Below are 27,820 nucleotides of genomic sequence, written 5' to 3' on the forward strand. Positions count from 1 at the left end.
TTAAAAAATCAATAAACAACCTTAATATCTAATAATAGGGGATAATTAAATAAATATTGGTACACTCACATAAATGAATACTATGCAACTGTTAAAAATAAATATTTTAATAGATGTTCTAAATGTGAATCATGGCTCTGCCACTCACTTGCTTGGGAATCTTGGCCAAATCACTGTATCTCTCTGAGCCTCAGTTTCTTTCTCTGTGAAATGTGCATATTTATCTGATAGTCTGTATGATGATTTAATGTCATTTTTGTGAGACATTAAGCAAAGTGCCTAATATGTGATAAGCTCTCTGTATAGTTTAATTGTAATTGTCATTGTCCCCATCATCCAAATGAACAGATATGGAAAGATATTTGTAACATTTAGAGAAGAGTAAAAATATATTATGAGAGGAATAAAAGGAAAATAACTTTTAATAGCTATGGACAAAGGTCTATATAAAATATATGAAAGTTATATGAATTCTTATGTAAGGAAGTCTGTATGCAGAAAAATAGTGAGTAGGAAAGAAAGTCTAGGGAACATTTATTATTAAAATATTCTTTAAATAACTAAAGCCTCAGGCATTAATGGTTTCTGCTTTTCTTATTCTGATTTTTCATGTCCTAACCACTCTGCTTCCCTTCTCCATTACTCTTCTCCTCAACCCCCTTAGTTTAGTTCATCTCTTTAGAGGAACTTAGATCTGTCAGAGTAGGCCAGTAGTACATACTGCAGGACTTTTGTCCAAGCCATCATCCTCACTTGACGTTTTGTAGATCCAGACTGCGATGGTATAAACTCTGCCACTGAGCGATTGTACCTGCATGAACATCACATACATTTCTGGGTACTTCAATGTTGGAAAGATGTCAGAAAATTGGAGTCAGTTCAGAAAAGAGTAACAAAACTTAAAAGGAACTTGGGGAGGGGGATGATTTCTGAGGAAATATTAAAATAAATATATACTGTGCACATCCCAGACTATGTAATATAAAATTCTGCAATAGGCATATATATTTTTTAAAAAACAAGTACTTTCAATGAAATTTTAAAATATATTTGAGCTAAGGTAATATGTAGCTTATTTTAAATTCAATTGTTGAGTAGAAATTGTTAACATTAATTAGTGATGAATAATAGTCATTAGTTAAAATATCTAGTAATTTTATAAAACAAGTATAGTTTTTAGATGTTTACTGTGGCCTAGAATATTGTTTTGTTTTTAATGAACAAATGTTGACATTAAAAGTTGATTAAGTGAGCTCAAGAGTTAATGAACAATAGCCCAAATTAAACAACTTTTGTGAAATTACTTTATGCAATGTCAGGCACATATTGGGCTCTTATTAATTTTTTTTTAAACAAATAACTAAATACCAAGAAATTACATTGGCAACAATGCTATGTATCTACAATGTGAAGGAAGTAATAAGAAGATAAATGATAAAAATTTACAATTTTCAACATTCACCCATTTCATGGAGGAGTCAAATGTGAAAGAAGAGCTCCAAAAGAATTGGTAGCAACAGTTCCTAATGTAAATATTTATTTTTATTTTCTTTTAACTTTTATTTTAAGTTCAGGGGTATAAATGCAGGTTTGTTACATAGGTAAACTTGTGCCATGGGGGTTTGTTGTACAGATTATTTCATCACCCAGGTATTAAGCCTGGTACTCCTTGGTTATTTTTCCTGATCATCTCCCTCCTCCCAACCTCCACCCTCCAAAAGGTCCAGCGTGTGTTGTTCCCCTGTATGTGTCCATGTGTTTTCATCATTTAGCTCCAGAAATAAGACTGAACACCTACAACTTTCTGATCTTCGACAAATCCGACAAAAACAAGCAATGGAGAAAGGATTCCCTATTCAATAAATGGTGCTGGGATAACTGACTAGCCATATGTAGAAGATTGAAACTGGACCCCTTCCTTACACCATATGGAAAAATTAACTCAAGATGGATTAAAGACTTAAATGTAAAACCCTAAAGTGTAAAAACCCTGGAAGACAACCTAGGCAATAACATTTAGGACATAGGCATGGGCAAAGATTTCATGAAGAAGATGCCAAAAGCAATTGCAACAAAAGCAAAAATTGACAAATGGGATCTAATTAAACTAAAGAGCTTCTGCACAGCCAAAAAACTATCAACAAAGTAAACAGACAACATACAGAATGGGAGAAAATTTTTGCAAACTATGCATCCAACAAAGGTCTAAGATCCAGCATGTATAAAAAACTTAAACAAATTTACAAGAAAAAAAACCAAATAACTACATAATGTAAATATTAATGGAGGAATTATTAAAGGAAATGGAAAGATATTTGATTCTATTATATTAATATTAAAATGATGTGCTATTGAATTCTGTATTTTCTTGTCACAATGAGAAATTTTAAAGTTACAGTGGCAATTTCACATATGGTATATTACCAATTCCTAGAGAAGAGATAAAATACCTATTTAAAATATCTTTATGGCATTTGTTATAAACTAGATTTTAATCAGAAATCTACTCCATCCATTTGGAATTCTAGTTTGGCTTTAGAGCACAACACGATTTGAGTAAAGATTTTGTAGATGCATGTTATATATTTATTATAATCGATTGATTAGTTATAGGTGAATATGTACATTTATTAATTCATTGCACACATTTGTTGAGCTCCTGCTCTATGCCAGGCTCATTATGAAGAGCATCGGGTTCTTTAAATTGTCACATGTCCAGCCTTTGACAGGAGACCAAATCTTTAGTAACCATTGTTTCATTCTTCCATCTGACTGGGCAAGTGCTCTGAATCATTCATTTTTCCTACCAAATTTGGTGGGCTTCCAAACTAGAGTATTTATCTAGGTAAAATTTAAGTTCATTTGTCAGGTTAAAAAATAATTTATTTATAAAAATTATTTATTTGGGATCTGAAATTATTTTTAACCTCTATGTTTTCTTAAAAAAATAGCTGTATTTGTGATATTAAGTCTTCCACAATCCAAAACTTGCTGATTCTCTTTATTCACTTTCAAATTTTATTTGTAAAGAAACTACAGATTTTCTTATGGTTTTTCCTAGACAGCCTATGTATTTATGGCTTTTATAAAAAAACTTTTCTCATTTTCATTTTCATCTAGTTTCTTTCTTTTTTTTTTTTTTTTTTGAGACAGAGTTTCACTCTGTTGCCCAGGCTGGAGTATAGGGTGGCGGGATCTCAGCTCACTGCAAACTCCATCTTCTGGGTTCAAGCGATTCTCCGGCCTCAGCCTCCCAAGTAGATGAGATTACAGGCACCCACCACCACACCTGGCTAATTTTTGTATTTTTAGTAGAGATGGGGTTTCACCATGTTGGTCAGGCTGGACTTGAACTCCTGACCTCAAGTGATCTGCCTGCCTCAGCTTCCCAAAGTGCTGGGATTACAACTGTGAGCCACCATGCCCAGCCATCTTCTTACTTGTTAATGATGTAGTAGAGGAAAGTTATGGGGTTTTGTTTGTAGTACTATTTCTTCTCAATGATTAGTTTATCTTACTAGTTCTATATTTTTCCTCATTTTATTTCGTGTTTTCACATGTCAAACAGTAGTTTTGTTCTTCTCCTTATGCTGGTTATTTCTTTCATATATCATTTGCAATGTTAAATAACATCCAGATTACTCTTAATAAAATGGTGAGGGATGTGACAGGTTTTGGTACAAACGTTGCTAGCAATTCACTTTTAGATTAAGACCAATGACCCTTGATCCATATTGTCTGAATTTGAATCTCTTTGTGCCATCTACTAGAATGCTGAGTGATTGGTTTACCCTCCTTGGCTCTGTATAATAACTTTATCTGTAAATAGGTTAATTATAGTGAGATAGCCAGGTGGAAGGGGTTCCTCTGAAAAACTCCAACTGGCCTGCACACTGGGCTGGAGCATCAGGAAGTCCATGCCTTTCGCAGCTGGGAGGAGCCTGGCCCCTCCTTTTCCTGTGTGGAATCTGGGATTCAAACTGCAAGGCAGGAAGCACCCTAGCAGGGACTCTGGCCTTGGGGCGAGTCCCTGTTTTCCCCTTTTCTTCCTTTTCACCCAATAAAACCCTGTCTTACTTACCATTCAAATTGTTTGTGAGCCTAAATTTTTGTGGCCGTGTAACAAGGACCCTGCCTTTAGCTGAACTAAGGAAAAGTCCTGCAATAGTACCTATACCATAGATTTATTAAATGAATTAATAAATATAATAAACATAATAAGACATAGTATTTTTTGTATATTGATAAAATAATTATTAAATAATATCTTGCCTTTAAATCAGGAGTTGGCAAATCTTTTCTGTAAAGGACAGGATAATAAATATTTTAAACTTTGTTAACAGTTTAGTGTCTGTGTCAGGTCCTCAGCTCCGGCTTTGTAGTGAAAAGCAGCCACTGATAATGAACAAATAAATGTGCATGGTTGTGTTTGAATAAAACTTTATTAAAGCAGGCTTACAAGTCTGATTTTTGCTTTGGATAGTTAAATCTGACCTTACTTCTGGTAATTTAAAGCCTTTTGTTTTTATGCTATTTCGATGTTTTCTTTGTTGACTACATTTACTTTTATCTTTTTATATAATTACATTTATATATACTAATCTTAGTAATACAAATAGGAATAAAATTGACTATTGACTACCTACTTTATGAGTAAGAAAATTTGATTAAGTAATTCACAAATGAAGAACTACAAATGTTCAATAAACATGACCATATGCTTAGTCTCACTAGAAGTCAAATAAATAAACATTTGAAAAGAAGAAATATATTTAAATTTATCTGCCTATCAAGCTGCCAAAAGTGCAAAATCATTACACAGTTATAGGTGTGAATGTCTGTATGTTCAGTGGGGAACGAGCACTGGGGAGAATTTGTTTTCTGATGAAAAAAGTAAAGGTAGCAAAACAGATTTTCTGGAAGGTTAGTTAATGATACATGACATGTCTTAAAATACACAGAATATGAATGCAGCAATTCATTTGCAGGAATTTAAGGAAATGACTGAAAGCAAAAAGTATATTTAAAGCAATTTTCATTATGGCATAATTTGTAATAACAATATTATAAAACAATAACAACTGTGGATAAAATTAATTTTAAACAAATTAGAATAGTTCAGGGGGACTTATTTCTTGCAATGATGAATTGGTAACGCAGACCAACCACCAACCACCCTAGAAAAGACAATGTTGAAAAAACAAAAAAATCCTGGATGAAACGCAAAATATCTTCTTAAATAGATCGTGGGGTTAACAAGATAGTATGAAAATACTAGACCCAAAACAGGAAATGAGTGAGAGCTGAAAGAAGTATGTCTTTGTCAAACTTTGGCTATGAAAAGCAGCTAAATTGTAAACTGCTATTTTGGTCCTGTCAAAGAGAAATAATCCTAGTCTGGCCCAGATCCCTGAAAGGCTGGTCTCTGCAATAGGGAACAAAAAATGTACTCTATGGTCTTCTAAATTGTCCCTAAAATCTCAAGTCTTGGTCTCATGTGGGCACCACCCTTCTGTGCAAAAGGAAATGAAGTATCCTTCTGAAGTAGTATATCCTTTTCCTGGGTTTCAAATTACTTCTAAAAGTAATTTTTCAAACAAGTCTTTAGCAAACAACCAAGGACAATATGGTACACAATACATCTAGACAGTATCAGCCACTATCCACAGAAGCAGAATACACTAGAAACAGACCACTGGGACTACAGATATTAAAAATAAAAAAATCGATTCTATATTAATGGAGGTAATGTCTAAGTTTAAAAATTTCAGTAAAATATGAAAACTATAAATGTGATGTGATAAATGTGCAAAAGAGCCAATTGGAATTATAATAACTAAATATCAAGTTGATATTGAGAACTCGAAGAATGGGTTTACCAGCAAATTATGTAGGTTTGATATACTCTGAACTGGTATATCATTAGAAATTAGAAATTAGAAGGTAGATCATTAGAAATTATCCAGAATAAAATACAGAGAGACAAAAATATGGACAATTTAGAAAATGGTAAGGGACTTAGAGGACCTGGAAAGAAGATTTAGCATGTTTGAGGCCCAGAACAAGAGGAGAAAAAAAATGTGCAGAAACCATTTTGAAGCGACAATGGCTAATAATTTCCAAGAACTACTGAAATACATTAAGCCACTGATTTAGGAATCCCAAGAAGCCACAAATAAGATAAAAATGTTTTTAAAAATGTACAGTTAAATATTCACTTAAACATAAAAATGAAAAATAATAATATGGAATAGGTTAAACCTACTGTAGTCTAACAATGGGACCCTGTTCAATATATGAAAATGTAGATGCATAGTTATTATTCTAGAAAATGCTTATAATATAGTGAGTGGAAAACAACTATAATACAAAGACAACAGTACCTTTTAAATGTGTATATGTACATGAAGTATTGTTTTGAATATATGTTCAAAGTAGTAATTTCTAGATGGTGGAAATTTGGGATCTGAAAATTCATTAATTATTTATACTTATACATATTTTATTATTTTTCTGTAATTGTTATCATATCGCAATGTAATTTAAAAATCAAGGTCAAAATGCAATACCCAGTGCTGGTGAGAGAACAGTAAAATAGACACTTTCATACTTTATTGGTAAGATTACATCTTAAAGCAAACGCAGTGTTGGGGAATTTGATTGTATGTGTCCCAAAGTGTACAAATGGTTATTTCCATTGATCTGGTGATTTAATGTCTAGTTATTTATCCTAAGGAACTAGACAGGTACAGAAAGATTTATGTAATGCACAGAAGGTCCTCAGTACACAAATCCTTTGCCTAGAATACTCTCCTTTGCTAGGCATTCTTCAGGTCTCAATTATGTCACTTCTTCAGTAGGACTTTCCCTCCAAATCCAGTAGTGGTTTATATTCTCACTTAACCCCTCCTATGACACACTATCACAATTGTAATTACGTGGGTTACTTTCATCAGTATCTGCATAATTTCTGTCTTCCCATCTACAAATATTCTAAGGTCTCAGAGATGGGACTATATCTTTGTTCTTGCCTCCACCACCTGTGCTGAAACACTGTCTCTAGCTCATTATAGGCAATCACTAAACATTTAATAAATTAATAAAAATATTTATTTCAGATTTCATTTTAATAGAAAAATAGAAAGATAAAAATAGAAAGCTAACAAAATTTGTTAATCTTAAAATTTATTATGTTACATTAATGTATTGAATACCACTGTTGTGAAAAATTAATATTTTCCAAAAATGTTTAGTGACTTCTAAAGGTTTTTTATGTTGTTAAGGAAAAAAACATGTTTGAAAGTATGTTTACATTACAAATTCGCCATTAAAAATCTCACATAAAAATCTGTATATCAAATATATCATCTTTTCACTATACTTACATGAAAGTATATGTGTACGTACATATATATATAAAATATGTACACACATGTAAATATACACAAATATATGTTAATAGTTCTTTCCGAATTTCAGCGTATTTGGATATGTGTAGACAGAGATTTATCTGCTTTCTGAAATTTTGAAGAAACATAATGGTGAAACCATAGGACTATGAAAGTTTTACCAAATTGGGATGAAATTATTTTATAGCTTTGTTAATTTCTCCTGACCAATTCAGCTTTCTATTTTGTTTCCCCCCTTAATTTGGATACTTTGTATTTGCCCAGAACATAAATTTTATATCAAGATTTTAAAATTTTTTTATTCATTCACTCAACAAATATTTACTGAGCATCTACCATGTACAGTAAGAAAAACAGAAAAATCACTGCTCACTTACACCTATTCTTATTGAGGGAGGGAAAAAGATAATAAACAAGATAAATAAGTAAAACATAGGTTATATTTGTTTGTTTTTTTTGTTTTCTTTTTGTTTTTTTTGTTTTGTGTGTGTGTGTTTTTAGTAGAGACAAGGTTTCACCGTGTTAGCCAGGACAGTCTCGATCTCCTGACCTCGTGATCCCCCCGCCTCAGCCTCCCAAAGTGCTGGGATTACAGGCATGAGCCACCGCGCCCGGCCAAAACATAGGCTATATTAGATAGTCATAAGGAGCAAGAAAAAAAATTAAACTGGGAAGGGGGATAGAAAGTGTCAGGTGTGTATGTGCATGCATGTGTGCAATTTTAAATAGGGTAGTCAAGGAAGGTCTCACTGAGGAGGTGACATTGGAAAAAGACTTAAAGGAGTGAATTTGCTGATGTCCAGAGAAAGAATTTTAGGTAGGAGGAAAATCAAGTGCAAATGCAAGTATATGCCTGGCATATGCAAGGAAAAGCAAAGAGACCAGTATGGGTGGACTGGATAAGGGGGAATGGGGGAGATACGTTCAAAGATTTATTAGCAGAGATTTTGCTTTCTTTATATGTTTTTAATTTCTAGTGTTGTTTGACTTTTCACTTTTTCTTGATTATAATTAAGGGATTTTTTAATGTTTTAAAGCGTAGCTTTATTTTTTAAAAATGGTTGTGTGTTTTTAAAATTTCTCTTTCTATTTTCTTTCTTTTCCCTTGTTTTCCATTGACTTTTAAAATTATTTGGCTAACTTCTCAAATTAACTTCATTTACTTTTGTTCCTTTTCTTTTAATAGTGAAATGATTAATTAGAGTTTATATTTTGCTTTGAAAAGAATTGTGATTGAATCATAATTTTTACATTTAGTGTTCTCTTTCTTGTTTTTTTAAATTACTTTGCAAGTTATTTTTAAGTATGAGCTTTTCTGCTTATACAACAATATGTTCATGCTAGAAACAGAAGAAAATCTTCAAAGGAGATGGAAGAAAATAAATCATGAGTTTACTCACATATGAATATATTCATTTATATATATAAATACCATATTTTTACTTAAAATTAAGATAATACTTTATAGTTTTTAAATGGACTTATTCCATATTGGGCTGAAAAAGTTTTAGACATTGTAATTAACTTTTTACTGAGGAAATGTATTTTTGTATTTTGTAATAGAAATATTAAAGCCATAAAAGAACATGTAATAAATGTAAATTCCCCCTGCGTCCTACATTGCCAGAATTCTCCACTTGCCCTAGCTAAAGACAATCACTGTTACTAGTTTGCTATGTGTCTTTGCAGAGGTATTCTATCACAAGAAGTAGCATGTTGTTTTCTTTTCTTTATGGTCAGAATATCTCCTCTGTTTCTTGTGCCACTTGTAGCTATATTTGTGAGCCATTGTTTTACTAAATCTAATTCAGTTAGGTTTTAAGTCGATGGAGATTCTATCCAGATTTGGCAGTGGCTGTTGATTCTTGTTTCTAGTATTTATTTTCATTTTGAATTTTTCTGTTTTGCCTTAGGTATTTTACTGATGAATTTGGAAGCCTGAATTAAGGACTCATTTATTCAAAACACTACTTCTCAGGAGAGTTTTATATTTTTTCTTCCTTTTATTTGTTTCTCTTTTCTATTTTTTTATATCAAATAATTTTTCTTTTATAACTTATATTTTTCTTGTAAGCCACTATAAGTTCCTTTTGGAAAGACATGGTCTACAAATCAATCTATATAATATTTTATTATTGAACTATAAAAGAATTACTGTCCCTAGATGTCCATCATCAAGAAACTGGAAATATAGGCTGGGCGCGGTGGCTCATCCTTGTAATTCCAGCACTTTGGGAGGCTGAGGTGGATGGATCACTTGAGGTCAGGAGTTCAAGACCAGCTGGCCAACATGGTGAAACTCCATCTCTATTAAAAATAGAAAATTAGCCGAGTGTGGTGGTGCGTGCCTATAATCCCAGCTACTCGGGAAGCTGAGGCAGGAGAATCGCTTGAACCTGGGAGGCAGAGGTTGCAGTGAGCCGAGATCGCACCACTGCACTCCAGCCTGGGTGACAGAGCGAGACTCTGTCTCAAAAATAAATAAATAAATAAATAAAATAAAAAAGAGAAATTGGAAAAACAAGCCTTGGTACAAATGCTGTACTAACTGTTAAAAATATATTTTAATTGACTTGGAAAGATGTTTGTGAATTTTTTATGAGAGAAAGAGCAGGTCACATAGTACTGTGCATATTGACATGATTTTAATATAGGACTGTTTATGTCCATCTGTCTATCCGCGGAGGCGGGCGGATCACGAGGCCCCTTCCATATATGCCCATATTTATATATGTCTATAAAGAGGTCTGGAAGGGAATTTGGCAAACAGTGACAATCTATGGGTGGTATACATCTTGTATGAATTTTATAATCTCTCATTTATACTTCTATTGGTTGTCTGAATTTTCCATATATACCTAAATAATTTTATCAAAAAACTTTTATGTTTCTAAAGGATATGTGGCAAATTTCTTTAAATAATTATTTTGCTCAGAATGCCACAGTTTAAAAGGCTACTTGTTAACCTACAGTTAACATATTTTTTCAAACTTCACCTGTATTTACCTCTAATTTAAAACCAACGAAAGGTAACAACACATTGGCATTTTGAATATTATTCAATAGGTTAGGATTTCTGTTTACAGAGAATGCACAGTACTTTGAAACCGATTTTATATGTTGCTTTTAATGATGAATGGACAATTTTATCCTAATTTCTTGTCAGTTGGTATTTTAGAAACATTTCTAAACAAAGCTCCCTGAGGAACATGGAAATCATACTTTCCTTTTTTAGTTAAGTTATATCTTTAAAAACTATCAAGTAGAGTCTCTACATTAAATAAGCTTTGCAGTTTGTTCGTAATGCACATGTTTGCTCTGCAGTTTCAGGAACAGGAGTATCAGAAAGCTTCTGTGTAGAAGCTGGTTATTTAATATCCAGGCTCAGTTTACCAGGACCTTTATTTCATTACAAGAACGCTTCTATAATGATAAGCTACTTGTAACATCAAAGCACAAGAGACATTATCTCTTCCTCCCCATAGCCCATGATCTAAAAGCTTGTCTTTTTATCTTTATTTGAAAGAGAAAACATGTTTTTCAAAAAAGCCTCAGCAGATTGTGGACATGGCATAAGTAGGCTCTGGGCATAGTCTAATTTTTTTTCCCCTTTTTCTGTGTGTTTTGTCTTATGTTTCAGTATTATGCTTTTTCGGCTTTTTTGGGGGGAATAAGATAAAGGAATTTTGTTTTAAACTAATTGTGAGAAGGAAAATGCCTTCTAACTGGTATATATATATATATATATATATATATATATGCACACTTATATATGTTATATGTATATAACATAGTCACTTTTCAACCAAAATTACTTGTTGAGTCTCTTAGAAAATAAGGGAAGTGGCTGGGCATGGTGGCTCATGCCTGTAATCACAGCACTTTTGGAGGCTGAGGTTGGTGGATCATTTGAGGTCAGGAGTTCGAGACCAGCCTGACCAACATGGTGAAACCCCATCTCTACTAAAAATACAAAAAAAGTTAGCTGGGCGTGGTGGTGCATCCCTGTAGTCCCAGCTACTCGGGAGGCTGAGGCAGGAGAATCTCTTGAACCTGGGAGGCAGAGGTCGCAGTGAGCTGAGATTGCACCACTGCACTCTAGCCTGGGCTACAGAGCGAGACTCTGTCTCAAAAAAAAAAAAAAAAAAAAACAAGCGTTTTCGTAGACTTTTTTTTTTTTTTAGACTTTAGGGAAAGTTTTAGGAGTCTAAAATTTGAACACTTACAATAGAGCTAGAAAACTAGAAGCCCCTGAATGATGCAGTGGAATGTCAGTATACCTGCCGGCTTTTGATTCTCTATCAAATACACGATATTGGGGGCAAAACAAAGATGGATATGATACACAGATGAAACCCAGGGAAAAGAAACTTTTCTAAATAAATTATCCAAATGTTTGCTTTTCATTTGACCTGAGTTGTACTTCTCAATATCATATATGTAGGGACTTTGGTTAATCATGTTATTTCTATTTGCACAGGGACACACAATCATTAACAGTTTGTAAATGCTTTTGATGATAATTTCACATGGCTGCATGAGAAAAAAATGTTAACATTCTGTCTTGGACTGTGTGAATGCCTCTAATTTTTTATGTGAAAAATTATAAACACCAATATTTGCTTTGTTGGTTTATAATCAGAAACAGAGATAAATTAATGGAAGAGATATTTTTGGTGATTAGAGGAGCAGACATGAAGTAAATCTGGTTCTTGAAATTATACTCTTTTGCTTGTTAAGTAAAATACTGAATGTCAGTTAGAAGGGTAATATTGACATTTAGTATTTTACTTAACAAGCAAAAGCATATGATTTCAAGAACCAGGTTTACTTCACTTCTGCTGGAATGTTCCCAAACATTCCAGACTGTTCTGACATGAGGTCACCATCATGGTTAGTCAGCAGGGTGAGATGCTGGTGTCATGAGGGTAGACTAAGGTTTTATAATTCATTCAGAAAGACATTTGGATGACCAGGCTATATCACACTGGGTCTCTCCTCCCGGGCAAGAAGAATGAAGTTTCTTGTGATTTTCTTATCTATCTGGTGCTCATTCTTGTATTTGTCCACTTAAAAATATTTATTTGCTCTCCCACCATGTGCCAGACCCTATGCTGTATATGCAATAAAATGAGAGTAAGACCCCTACCATTAAATAGCTTACAATATTTCAGAGGAGACAGTGATAGAAGCAGTTACAAAACAATAAATCAATTAGGGAATGCAATGAGAACACAATAAATCAAACAGACAATGCTATAAGAAGAGGGCACACACATTACTTTCCTGAAGGTACTGGGGTGGCTTCTCAGAGGAGCTAAAGTCTGGCATTTGACAGGAAGAGAAGTTGGGCAAAGCCAATCTTGACAGAAGAATGTCATGTTTAAAGGCACTGAGGTATTCAGGATACCAGGCAAAGGTGCACATGGAGGAAGGGTAGGAGATGAGACTGTCCAGATAGACGCCACTTCCCACATGCAAAGTTTTGGAGTTAGAATGTTATATTATAGCTAAAAATGTACATATATTCAAATTATATTAAAGTTACAATTCAAAGATGGGTAACACGTGAACAATAATCAGATTTGCAATTTTGAGTGACCAACCAGATAGCATTGTGTTGATTTGGAATGATGTGAGACTGGAAATAAGGAAATCCTTTAGGCAGTGCTTTGGAAGTACAGCTTAACTATTTATGAATTACTCCTTCTAAACTCCTGCCTTTTCCTCATATACTCCTGGTAGATACAGGATAGATATAGATTTTAGTAAGATGGAAAATTGGGGAAAAAAAGTATTCATTGAAACAACTTGTTACTGTGCTGTCTCATGAAAGTCTTATAGGAGGCCAAAGTTTGCTTAACTGTATAAACATGAAGCAGGAAGTCTTTCATAACGTATTTTAAACTTGAGTGAAATATATGCAAATGCATCAATATAATTCAAAGAAGAAGGTTTTAAACACTGGAGAATAAATTCAAACCACCAGCTAATATTGGAATACAGATATGAATCTCCTGGCTCAAAACCAAAGAGTGCTTAAAGGAGAAGGTGACAATTATATATTGAAGAAGAGAATTGCTTCAATAGGTATTTGACTGTATGGAAAAGGATAAGCAAAGATATTGGAGACATTTGGTAACTGAATAGTTTGGATGATCTCAGTATGTATGGGGAAGTATTTGATTCTGGACTCCAGAGTCACATGGGCAATTTTCATGATATTTGAATGTGTCACCAAAGATGACGGTTTTTTTTTAAATGTATATATAGACAATGTGGAAACACTGAAAGTTTTTAAGGGAAGAATTGACTAGTTCAAACTTATAGAGTAGGAAGACAGCTGTGACAGCAATGTGTGGGGAAATTGTATGTAGGAGATACTGGAAGCAAGAGAATGTTAGAATATCTCAATAATCTCAGCAAGAAAAATGAAATGTTGAACATAAATTTTCCTGACATAAGCTGACTGAAATGCCAGCTACTAGATTAATAGAAAGGTTTAGTATGGCAAATATAAGTGTCTCTTTTCAGGTACTCTGTTTCCACCACAGAAAGTAGACATTAAAGCCATATGTGTATGGGTGCCCTGACAATAATTTGCTCAAAATTTTACTTTCAACCAATCTTCACTGCATCAATTTTTTTAAAAAAGCTATTATGTCAAATGAATACTTTTCTCAGTGGTCCAGTGAGCTTGGGTTGTAGTTAGCAAAGTCTAAGGTCTAAGCTTATAGCACCTGACAATACAAAATACTTTTCTTTTAAAGAATTTCTGTGATGATTTTTGCTTAAAATTTGTTTGACTTCACCTGTTTTCTCAGCCAGTATTGTGTCATTTTGTAGAAAGGACATTTAACCTAGTGGCCCACTGAGGCCTTCTGCCATGGACCTGCTGTGCGTACTTTGCTAAAATGGCTGCAGGGCTTAGACCTTGTCTAGGTCTGTTTGTCCATCTTCACAATGAAGGTGTTGGATGAAAACATCACTAAGCCTCATGTCAACCTTACAGTCTTGAAAATCTATGTTTATCCAGTAGAACCAAACAAAAGCAAAACTTAAATTCTGCATTAAGATATACAAGCAATCAAACAACTGGTCTACTCATTTTGACTGTCTTAAAGTATCTGAAAAAAATTTATTAAGCCTGAAAGTTAATAACTATTGGGTTGTCACCTCCTCTGATGTTCTAAAACATTTTTTGTGTGTGTGTAAATTTTAGTGTTCTAAATCCTTTGATCTCTCTATTGTATGTTCTCAAGCTTCCCTCCAGTCCTAGAGCAACTTGCTGTGAGTTATGAGCTGGGAGAGGTGATTAGGAGATAATATATAAACAATTGGAAGACAAGATGTCACTGATGTTGCTATTATGAAGAAAACACACACAAATGTTTTTTTGAGAGGTTAGAAGACCCCTGTCCAGCAGCAAAGCTTTCGTATGTAGGCTGTGTGTGTGAATGTTTGCTACAATGAGACTCTGCCTCTAGCCTGCTAAGTGATTAGGATAGTATCATGGTGGAAAATCACTCATGTTTATTTATGACTGAATGATTTTATTGAGGATGGCGTAGAAACCCCTTACCGCCGCATGCACTTTCCTACTGCCACGTTGCCACCAAATATGGGTTAAGGGCATTAGAAAAGAAATCCCACATGCAGCCGGGCATGGTGGCTCACGCCAGTAATCCCAACACTTTGGGAGGCCGATGCGGGCAGATCACGAGGTCAAGAGATCGAGACCATCCTGGCTAACACAGTGAAACCCCGTCTCTACTAAAAATACAAAAAATTAGCCGGGTGTGGTGGCGGGCGCCTGTAGTCCCAGCTACTCAGAGGCTGAGCCAGGAGAATGACGTGAACCCGGGAGGCAGAGCTTGCAGTGAGCCGAGATGGCGCCACTGCACTCCAGTCTGGGCGACAGTGCGAGACTCAGTCTCAAAAAATAAAATAAAATAAAATAAATTAAAAAAATAAATAAAAGAAACCCCACATGCTATGTCTGTTTGGATTAACTTCACAAACAAAATACAGGGAATATAAAGAAATATGAATGAAGGAATTATAAACCAGGTATAAAACTAAGAAACTTAATTTTTAACTATGGCTTGGGTTATCTAAATGTGTACATACATATAATATATGTGATTATATATGTAAAATACATATATATATACACACACAAAAATACTGAGGATTTGGGGCATCTTAGCCTCTGAGCTATCAGTTCCTCTAATGTTCTAAAACATTTTTATTTGTTATTATACTTTTATATATTTAAACACACACATATATATGCATATATATACACGCATATATATATGCGTGTGTGTATATATATATACGCATATATATGTGCAGAAATGGAGTCCAGTTTCATTCATTCACAATGGCAATAATATGGTCAGGAGGGGACATTTGGTAGATTTATAGGACAAACGGATATTTGTGTTCTGAATTTTTTTGTTTCCTTTGGTTTACCATGTTTTCAATTCACAACTTGCTTGAGCATTGCACAGATTGGTAGAATATGATTTTATTAATAAAGCTCAATCTAATTGCCAGAAATTTAGGTTGTGGTATGTTACTTACTAGGCTTCTTATGTGGAACCAATGCTAAAAAAATAATTACATATGCACACTATAGTTCATATTTTAATAGGTCTTCACTGAGACCTACTATGAGCCCTAGAGGCCAGCTCAGTCACAATTTTTGAGCTGAAACTCCTTTTAAAGACACTGTACTTGTTTTTACTAAAGGTTAATGATAAAAAATAAGCAATTCTCAAAGGTAAGTAAAAACATTAAAAAATAAGTTATTTCATTTCAAAATATGTCCCTATTGGCTTTTACTCCTTTTCTATACAAACTTTTTGTGCAGATTTTGTAAAAGTCTTTTTATTCTTCTGAATATCACATTTTTTCCATTCTACATATTGACTAGTATTGTTTTAGCTTTTTAGAAGTGAAAGAATTTTAAAGAAATGTATAATAAACCTGATCAGTAAAAAAACCTTTTCGCAGATATCTAAAAGCTAATAATTTAATCATGTGATCTTATGTCACCCCAGTTTCTACATGTATAAACAAATACAGCAATATCTTACAATTATGGTGTTTTAATATTGTGAAAGATTCTCAGTCATATAGCTTAATACTTTAATATCTGATGATGCAAACTTAGCTTGTAAAGGATTTGCGCATCTTGCAATAAAGTTCAAATGACTAAATTACTTTGTGTATTTACAAATGACACATGATGGTACATTTAACTCTTTACTGATGTTAGCTGATACATTAGTCAGATCTCTAGATTGTGAGAAAATTCTGAGGAAATATTGCCTGGGGTAAATTTTAATTTATGCAGGAAAAAATTAAATGTATGCTATTTTGCATAAAAGTGCAAGTGTGAGTAAATTATGTATGGTAAATTCTCATTGCTGAAAGCTTCTTGCAAATGAAGAATAGTTTTATTTGTGTCTTACTAATATACCAACGTTTGGTTAGTTACATTTACTCCTGTTTGCTACAGGTAAAATGGATGGAACATCAGACAGCTCATTATAGAGACAAGTAAGCTCCAGTTCCAAAGTTGGTTGACAGAACAAGTCATGGTAAGTCTTGTAATTTTAGCACTACTGTACATCTGCAAGCTGTCTGTGGGTAAAATGCTTACTAAGCACTGCATTGGGGCTGTCAGAATGCTCATGGGTTGGTAATTAAATACAGACAGTGCTATGGTTTTATGGAGCTAAGCCAATATTTGTGCACTCTAGAAATCTCTTCTAGAAAGCTTTTACTTTGGACTTTAAGTTTTGGAAGAAGTACATTTTATTTTTATTGAGTAAACTTTCATTAAAAGCACACTTTCTAGAGCCTTCACTGAAAACATTCATTTCTGTTTTTGTGTGATAAGTCAATGGCCAATTCACCTAGCAAAGAAGTCAATTGTCAGCAGTGCTGGCCTTTGCAGTGTTAGTTTTCCCTCTCTCAGGTTTTATCGTCAGTTACTATTTTTAAAACACTCAACAAAAAGATTTGAAAGTAAATAGAAAGATCTAAAATAGGCCTGCTGGAAAGAAATATATTTATTTGCCAGGTGTGGTGGCTCATGTCTGTAACCCCAGCACTTTGGAAGGCTGAGGCAGGAGGATAGCTTGAGCCCAGGAGTTTGAGACCAACCTGGGCAACACAGGGAGACCTTGTTTCTATTTAAAAAAGAAAAAAAATTATCCAAGTGTGGTGGTGTGAGCCTGTGGTCCCAGCTACTTGGGAGGCTGCAGTGGGAGAACTGCTTGATCCCAAGAGGGACTGCAGTAAGCCGCGATTGTGCCACTGCACTCCAGCCTGGAAGACAGAACAAGACCCTGTCTCACACCCCCCCCAAAAATGGTGTTTATTTAATTCTTACCACTTTTTACTTTCCTTCTGGAATTTAGTGCCCTAGTTTAAATATGAATTGCTTGTATACTTCAGTAGGAAATGAATAATTTTTCCTTTATACTTGTTATAGATGTTTATTTTGATAGGTATAGAGTGTGTCATATAAAAGCATGCTATATAGCAGCACTAGAACCTGCAAACTATGACCCAGAAATCAAAGGCCAAATTCTGCCTGCATTTGTTTTTTTAAATGAAGTTTTATTGGAATACAGCTCATTTATTTATAGTTGCTTTCCTGCCACAATAGCAGAGTTTAATAGTTTGACAGATATTTGCAAAGTCTAAATTTTTTACCATCTGGCCCTTTACAGAAAAAATTTGTTGACCACTGGACTAGCACATGAAAACTTGTAAAGGAATACATATTTTTAATTTGTTTTTGTACTGTTTAATAACAAGAAAGAATACAAAAATATCATTTCAAATGAATTTTATTTTCTTTAACAGTGAGGAAAATTTGTGTTATTGCTTTACATTTTTAAAAAAACCTTAATAATATCCTGTAGCAGGAGTTTGTGGTTGGATGCAAATCCGTGTACACTTTTAGGTGGATAGTTAGTAAGCTTGTGTATCTTTAAAGGGAAATATTTTCTAACACATGCTGTGAGATTGGCATAAAAAGGAAACGGAGAATAGAGTTCAGGTGAGTCAGTGAAGTGGCTTCTAACCATGCAGCTATTATATGCCTGAAAACTGCATGCGTCGAGGTTAGTCTGCAAGCCCTTACCAGCTTGTTATTGGCAAGGTTTCCAAACCTCTAACTGTATTATGGCTGTGGATTCATTATCTATAGCAGACTATTCCCCATGACTGTCTCAAAGATAGTTCCTGGGCCAACTTATATTTTTTAATCTGTCACATTTACTTTCCAAAGAAAAAAAGTAAAAGAAACTTGTTAGGAAATTAAAAGTGTATATGTGCTGTTATTTTTAAAATTTTTTTGGTGTCATTTAGTTGTGAAGTAGCTGTGTATGCACATTTATGGTTAAAAAAACTGGTAGGACTGTGAGGTAATATACTACTTTCCAAAGTATAGCTTTTCTATAAAACATCTAGCAGAAGGATAATAGGTAATGATGCAATGGTTAACATTACCATTTTCAAAAATTGAAAAGGAATCATCACTTGGAGCCAGTTTGGCATTTTCCTATAAGACATCCTATTTAGAGCTCTGCATCTCTGCTATGCAGTTCTGTGAATTTGAATCCAACAGAGAAGATGTAGCTTTCATACAATTTTCTTCAGTTATAAGAACCATAATCGTTCCAATGGGATGCTGTAAGCCTGGGTCACTTAAATCGTTTCTGAAGACAGCAGGTGCTCTTCAGGGATGTGCAAGATGAGGAAAGCACCTGTTGTTGATTGTGTCTCAGGATCACCTACATAAACTTAGTGCAGGTCGACGTGTTCAGGAATCAGTTATGGAGAAGGATATGAAAATTTTGCACTAAGCAAATGAGCTGGTACCTAACAACAAAGAAAAATTTCCTGAAAAGTTAAGCAGTGTAGGTTCACAAAATATTTAGATACTCTCTCGAAGACAGTCCTAAGAATGTAACTGAATGGGACACAAAAATGAAGATATAAGTATTTACATTGAAATCTACTTCTCTGAAATAATTACTCCCTTCTTATCTGTTGTAAGATGTAACGCAAGATATAACATTCCCAGTCTTCTGTATTCCAATGATATGTGGAAGAATTGTGAGGATATAGAGCAGAGGTCAAAATTTGTGACATTGGGACAAATATAGCCTTCTAATATTTTATTGACTACAAATGTATTTTCATAAACTGGAAATTTTATTTAAAAATTTAGATTCCCAAATTACATTGAAAATCTGAAATATTTTGATATTTGTTTTGTCTTTAAAATATTTTTTAAACATAAAAGTTGTACATGCTGTTGGTAAAAAAAAATTCAAATAGTACAGAAAACCATAAGGAAATGTTCTTGATCCCAGTTTCATTTTCACATTTTATTAAGTATTCTTCCATGAATGTAGATGAACATACATGTGAAATATACAATTGGATCATGATAACCATATTTTTCTATGCGTATTTTTCATTCCATATTTTAACAATTCTCTTCGATTTTATTAACTTATATTACTTGAATTGCTTTATGCTTTCTTTTATTCCATTTTTATTTTCATTGCTTTAGTATTTTGAAATTAAATTATTTGATAAAGCTTCCTTTTCTCCTCTCCTACTTGATTTTGTATTGTACACATTTCACATGCTGTCCCTATGATCTTGACAGTGTGTTCTTGCAGTGATAGAGGGCGTTGGGCTTCACAGCACCAAGGGCAGGTTGGGGCTTTCCAGCCACCTCTGTGAATACCATGCTACCTTCTTCTTGGATGATCTGTCATTCCTTTATGTGGCCATCTAAAAGTTTTATTCTGGCATTTTTTCTGAAAACTCACAAGTAATAGTCATTTTTGGAGAAATAATGGTCCTTTTCTTAAAGATGTGACCATGAGGTGGCAGTAGCACACAGCAAGCATTACTTGGGTGGTGCTTTGGTAGTTTTGTAAATGGGGGAGGTCCCTTATTGCAGGACGCCTTCCCAAAGGCAATAATTAGGGGGCCACCAAGCTAAAGGAGAGGGAGGCAAAAGGAACTCTTGGGAAGAGGAGGTTTGGAGAAGGAGGCGTCAGTCTAGAGGATGTTGCTCAGCAGCATGATGGAGAGACTCTGGGTGGGAAAGCTTTTAAGGGCAGCAGAAGCTTGGGGTCTGTTACAGACCCAGGGTTTATCTTATCTACAGTTAGCAGATGTTAGGTGCAGTTTTGTGGGATTGCGCAAAGCAGGCAGGCTCTAAATGGCCAAAAATCTACTTACTTGGACTACATTTGAAACAAATGGATGTGTAAAAATGTGCATTTGTTGCCAGTGGGCTTTGGAGCTAGTGGTTCCACCCTGCTGTGAAGAAGTAAACACTGTAGGACCAATGTGCACAGACCATCTTATAACAACTAGGCCTCACTGGTTTTGTTTGTGTATGTGTGTTTTGTCATTATAACATACTACAAGTCTACAGAAAATATATACATAAATGCTTGTAGATACACTTATGTACAAATATGCGTAGAAAATAGACACATATAATGAATAGCACGTACGTACCATCTAGATTTGTTAGATTTATAATTTTGTCGTAAATGCTCCAAGTTTTTTAAAGGACTACATTACTAGAGTTGAATTCCTCTATACCCCTTCCTAGAACGATTCTCTTCCCTGCCTTTTTCAGAGGCTTTCCTATGTGTGCTTAGATTTGTATCCTAAATACGTATCATTTTAAAAGGATGTATAAAATTGTTTTGGGATGATTTAAAACTTTATATAAATGATATCATACTGTACATAGCCTTCTGCACTCTGCTTACAATTTTTGAACTGATTGAAATGTATTCAGTTGATACCTGTAGATCACATTTATTTACTGTTGCTGCTAAATAACATTTTACTGTGTGAATATAAAATGATTTAAACAATTTCATATTAATGGCGATTTAATTTGTTTCCAGCTTTTCATTTTTGCAAATGATGCTGTAGAGAACATTTCTGAACACGTCTTCTTATGCAAATGCTTCTACTTGGCTGTTTCATTGAGAGATTCTAGAAGCAAATCAGCAAATAATTCCCAAATAACCTATTGGCACAGGTCTAGAGTTATATCAAAATTAGATATAATTCCTATTCTTGATAAATTTATACTCTTAGTTTATAAGCTTTGTGTATACTTACAAATAAGAATTTTTCTACTATTTGGTAGTGTTTATCTCACCTGTCATTTTACTAAGTTTACGTGTATTTCTAAGACAGATATGTCATTAATGTCATTGCTTGATTATTTTCTCCAATACTTGGTTTTGGTAATCCCCTAAGATGCAAAGCAGATGTGACTATCTGAATTACAGTTTTGTCTTTAGGAGAACATTGTGTTAAAAAGCTTCCCTGAATTCCTAGTGCTGTCACTTTCTCAGTTAATGATTTATTAAATACATCAGAGCAATTAGAAAAATGAGATTTTTAAAAAATGTTTTCCACTACAGCTCAAGTAATTTAAATCACTCTTCTAAGAGATGTATGTTGGGAGAAGTCATAAGTGGAATGCACATGACATAGTAAGGATAATGATCAGTGTAAGCAGATAACTTCTAATGGGAAATATATACATAGCTTTGGAATTACATTCCAAATCACTTGTTTTCCCAGCATTTATTGTATGCAACAAACACATAGAAAGTGGTTAGCTGAAACAGGTAGTTTGGAAATATTTTAACATTTTTATCTAAACAAATGACAGATTTTTTTTAAATGAAAAATGCTAAGTATAATAAAAGTGTATATTTATGTTCTCGGCAGCCAAATGTGCTTTTTAATGGAATTTAAATAAATGGAATTTTTATGACAAAAAAAGCAACAGTAAAAGCAGTGATTATGTTTTTCATAGTTCATTTGCCTTCTTTGCCCTGCAGACCTTGTGTGGAGGAAAATGAGATCCCGAGTGAAGTCTACAATGTCATTGACTCTGAAGAAGGACTCAGAGACCCATTGGTGTTTAATGACCCTTACTGGCCTATGCAATGGAAACTGGTATGATCTTCAGAAATAGATGGTTCTTTGGCAATGTTAAGAAATATTATTTTTGTCATGTTCTAATGCAGTAGACAGGCACTTTTATGCACTGCCTGCTTTTATCTATTGGTTTTGCAGAGAGAGACTTAGCAAACTTTTGATGAAATATTACTGCCATCTTATTAATGAACACTAATCCTTTTAATTTGATTACATCCTTAGGGTTTGATTTAATCTATAAAAGACACCAGTAAAAACCCCAAGATATTTAAATTTGGTGTGTGTAAACAGACTCATTACATAGAAATGTTGTTGCCATTCAGGCTTGAAGTTTTTGTTCTTGCATAACTTAGAATATATTCTATATTACATCAATACTGAGAGAACTTGTCTTTATGGATTAAGTGGATGTTAGAACATTGCCCAACAGACTTTTTTTCATAATGCTTATTTTGTTGGACCTTTTAGTATCACATTGCCCTCCCATTTATATAAGACTGTAATAATGAAAAGGTTTGAGAAAAGCACCCTTAATTTTGAATGCAAATAAGTTTAAAAAAATGATGTACATACCATGGAAAATTTTATAAGGAAACATTTAAAATGTGAAGATAACTTGGTGATAATATTGGAGGGAAATTACAACCTTATTATATGCATAATTAGTTCTTCATAGGTCTGCAGATTATATTGTGTTGTAGAGGGTCCAATGTTGCAAAATGAGGAAAAGGTTAGGTGCATTTTATCATTTTAAGGGCCATGATGAGATAAAACATGGGAAGCTGTTGTGCTGGCTCTTTTTATGTTGATCATTGGCAGTTACCAAGCTGACTATCTGACATGAGCTGAAAACCTATGTTGAAAAAATGTCCAGTTCCATTTTCTGTAGCTTCAACTCATCTTTAAAAAATGAAGTGATTTAGAACACATGTCACGCACTCCTGGGCCAGCCAGCTTCCCTTTCTCTCCTTGTATGTAATATCTTTTTTTCCCCTTTCTAGCAAGTACTTTCAAAAGAACTCTGTACATTTTAACATAAAAAATAAATTATGTTGGGCCATTTTGGAAAAAAAATACTTATTTGGCTAAATTTAACATTTCAAACAAATAAAAAATTCAAGCAGAAAATAATTGAGGACTGCTTCAATTTCCTGGAGGTGGTATAATCAGTAACAATTTAGTGAACTAGAGTCAATCAGGATTATGAAAGTCAAAGAGAAAAAGAGTGATATTAAGAAAAAGGACTGAGGAAAGGTAACTAGATAAGGAAGAAGGGCATGAAATATGAAAAAAAAAACCTTTCTTTTTTTTCTTTACCTGAAGAAACAGCAAAAATTAAGATGAGTACTTGAAGATTACATATATGACACATTGTAATTTGTCACCTCAGAAAGAATACTTTCTTGTATTGGCAATAAAATATCAAGCCCCTCTATAATGAGGTCAAGAATTTCAGCAGACACAATAGGGAAAGGAGATGGAGGGCAAGTAATACAGGAAAGAAGAGAAGAATTGAGTAGCAAGCAGTCAATAAAGTGACAGGGATTAGAAATGGAGAGAAGTCTTAGAGACCATTAAGCAATAGATCCTCTTAAAAGCAGCATAGAAGAGATCATGAAAGGAAAAAGCAGAAAAAAGAAGTTGTATGATGACCCTATATCATTTTCTAGGGCAGGAGTTGATAAACCTTTCTTGTAAAAGTTCAGATAGTATATATTCAGGGTTTGTGGGCCACATAATTGCCTGTGGCATATTCTTTTGTTTCTTTATTTCAGATTTTTTAAAATGTAAAAACCATTTTTTCACTTAGGGCCATATGAAAACAGGTTATGGGCTGGATTTTACTCACTGGCCATAGTTTACTGACACCAGTAGGGAGTGGGAGCTATGGAGAAATGAGGAGTCAGGGAGGAAGCAGCCATTCAGATGTAGGCCTTCAAGTGCTGTGCTGAGTTATACCCACATTACACTAGTACAATTCAGAGATGAAAGGTCTGGATTATTATTATTTCCAGGTAGCACCATTCTGGAGGCACATCTACCATTATGGAAAAGATTCGTTTTAGTACCCAGGCAAGGCATGGTACATAATTGCAAAGAATGGGCTGCACTTTACAACTGGATGGTGTATCTAAAACATATTAATAACAACAGACCTAAACTGTGTTGCAGAATCCATCCTCTCACCAGAATACCAACTTTATTTCAATGAAAGACTGAGTGGTTCAGGGTGTTGTGCTGCCTTAACAGGGAAATTTGAGGCCTTATTCTTATGAGCACCCCTTAAGCAGTCTCCTTCAGTTACTAGTTTCTCTCTCCGCTCTTCACAGCCAACCTTCCTGAAATGGTCTTTCTTATCTTCATTTTTGTGCTCATCTACTCCTCAGCCAACACTTGTAGCAATCTGGTTTTGTGATGCCTTTCCACGTATCTCTGCCATCGTGTCACCCCCACACTCTCTACTTAATCTCTCAATGCAACAGAGACTTTTCAGTTCTTTTGTTACTTGAATCATCAATTATGAACTTGTAACTACTCATATAAAACCTTTGATAATTAAAATCAGATTTCTAATATTCATTCATTCATTCATAATATTCCTTTGCTGACATTACTAGTTTCAATTCTGGCTGTTTTGGTTCTAGACTACAAACTAAATACAAAAAACCCCATAAGAATGCAAATAGCCGTGATTCCTCTCCCAAAGCTCTTTGATTGTGCCTCCCCAGCATTCCTTCCTGACTAATTCCATCTTGTATTCCAAAATTGACTCTGGCACTAAATCCTAAGAGGAGATTTTTTTTAACCTACTACCAAAATGAATTAGGCCACTTTTCCTCTGCACTCCCATGAAACAGTTGTGCCCTTGCTGCCATTTGAATGAGTAAACACATGAATTAATCAATGGGTTAATGCTTAGCAATTTGTGGGAGCTCTCAACTTGAGAATAATATGCTTAAGGACAGGGATTATGCCTTACTCCTAGTCCCTCTTGCAACCCATGCCAAGAAAACTGGCATTTTAAAATACCATATTAGTATTTGTTTAATGAGAAAATTTTAGAATGCATATATAAATGTAGCTACTCATTTTTCTTCACTTTTCTATTCTAAAGTCCAAAAATCTGTTTAGTCCTTACTTGCTACAAACCTGTATTCTAATAAATATTGTTCTCACTTGGAAAATAAACTCCCATCTCTTTACCAATAATTTTAAGGGCAAAAAAATAAAAAAAAATAAAAATAAAAGGATTATGTAATAAGAAGCCCCAGATAGAATGGCTTAAGTAGGATGAGGCTTATTCTTTCACATCAGTAAAAGAGTTGGTCCACAGCCAGTATGATGTCTCACAGATGAAGAGGCTCTTTCTGCCATCTCTTCCACATGGCTCACCACCTATTCTGCACACCGCCTGGTGGGAGGAGGCAAAAAGAAAGGAGGTGTATAGGTGCCCATTCCCTTGCAGACACAGCCAGAAAGTTGTACATATGTGCTCAGATTAAATGTGGAGGTTATCTTTCTAGAAGAAGGAAGAATAGCTGTAAGGAGACAACAGTCTCCTCCAAACACTAATTTAAAAACAAAATATTTTAAGCAAAATGTAAAAAATTATCTGAATTTTCTAATTAGTGTTTGAGATATAGTATAAACAAAAGAAAAATACTATTATAAAATAAAGGGATTTTTGAAGCTGCAGAACAAATTTTGAGATTTCAGTCTTTTATGAGCATAATTAAAACAATTGTTCAATAGAGTAGGAAACTCATCTTATTTGCCATTATTTGTCAAAATTTACCACAGTAAATGCTAGAGACTCAATGTCCTTAAGTTTGCACAGAGTATTATTTATACAGGCTAATTTCATCATTTCTATAAAATATCAGAAATGAAGGCATCTAAAACTATAAAATTATTTTTCTATCTGATTCCACCATTATTATTGTTTTCAATGAAAAATAATTTTAGTATTATAAAACTACCTGCAGATGGCCATGGTATTCTTTTGTTAAAGACTTGCAGGATTCTGATAATGTAAGATAATATTTATTACATTTTTGTCCTTGTACATTTTTCAGAGCATATTTCTTGAGAAATTCTAATAAGACTTCTAAATATCATTATAGTTCTAAAGACTTGTATACAAATTTAATGAGCTTCTGCCTAAAATTATGCTAAAAAGTAGATATTTGAGAATAATTTGAAGAAAATTTTGACTTAATGTTATATTTTCTGAAGTACAATATTCTAATGACAAAGATTTTTAAGACCTTGTACTAGATTTTTGTGAACACAGCAAGGTATTACATCATGATGTCTGGAGTAAGTGGCCTAGGAGAAGAAGTAAAAGCTAGAAAAGAGATGACTTTTTATTAGATTAGGTAGGCAGAAATAATAGAACCAATTTTAACAGATGCTCAAAGCTCCAAAGATGTGAATGAGAAAAGTTACAGGAATATAGATTTTTAAGAAAGTGTATTTTCTGCTTTAATTTTTGATTCAGAAATTAATTCTGGAAAAAAGCAGTGTTGAATCTGCACATGCTTTATTTTACCTGTAAAACAATAGGGCCGAGTTGACAATGTAAATCTCGTAGAAGGTATCAGGACCCTTCCACTCTTGGAGATCATGTTTGTGAGCCAGGACTGTGTGGACGGTCACAGCAGAGGCCATGGGGCCAGGGTAGGGACAATGGAGAGACAAATTCAGCCTGCAAGTTTAACAAAAAAAGAAAATGTTTAATTTTTTTAATTGGACTTTAATTTTTGGAGAAGTTTTAGGTTCATAGCTAAATTGAGTGTAAGGTGCAGAGATTTCCCACATACCCTTCTCAGAACACATGCATAGCTGCTGCCACCTCCAGTCCCTTATCAGCGTCCTCTACCAGAGTGGTACTTTTGTTAGAAGTTATAAACTTACATTGATGTTTGATCATTTTAATATGGCCTTTTAGGTTAAAAATGTTAAAACTAAAATAAATGTCGCTATCACCTGGTTTATTAGAAAAAATGTAGGCTTTAGGGTTACACGAGTGTAAATTCAAATCCTGGGTCTGTAACTCCCGACTGTGCCGTCATTAACATTTTAATCTTTCTAAAAATCTATGAAGTAAGTATTATGAAAGTTACTTCACAGGATTGTTCTTAGAATTAAATGAGATTATGGAGACAAAGCACCTGTCACCCTGTGTTTGACATGTGGTAAGCATTCAGTGCATAACTTGATAGCTAGCCAGATTTTGTTCCTACCTATAATGTGTTAAGCTTTTATTACATGGAAAATAAACTATGCTGACTTCTCCTTTCTCAATAACACTAGATAACTAAAGCAGTACTAGTACAGATTATTAATAATTCTTTGTTATAATATAATGGGAATCATGT

General features: G+C 34.0%; 1 long non-coding RNA gene across 2 annotated transcripts in view; it reads left to right on the forward strand.

Moving 5' to 3' along the window:
• LOC100609100 (uncharacterized) overlaps positions 1 to 27,820 on the forward strand; it is a 325,990-nt gene that overhangs the window by 291,639 nt on the left and 6,531 nt on the right. For both annotated transcript variants that reach the window (XR_010158113.1, XR_010158114.1), the window contains 2 exons: positions 16,939 to 17,020; positions 22,340 to 22,457. This is a non-coding gene — a long non-coding RNA (uncharacterized LOC100609100). The remainder of the gene's footprint in view (positions 1 to 16,938; positions 17,021 to 22,339; positions 22,458 to 27,820) is intronic.

Source organism: Pan troglodytes, chromosome 5, assembly GCF_028858775.2.
Source record: "Pan troglodytes isolate AG18354 chromosome 5, NHGRI_mPanTro3-v2.0_pri, whole genome shotgun sequence".
Lineage (NCBI taxonomy): Eukaryota > Metazoa > Chordata > Mammalia > Primates > Hominidae > Pan > Pan troglodytes.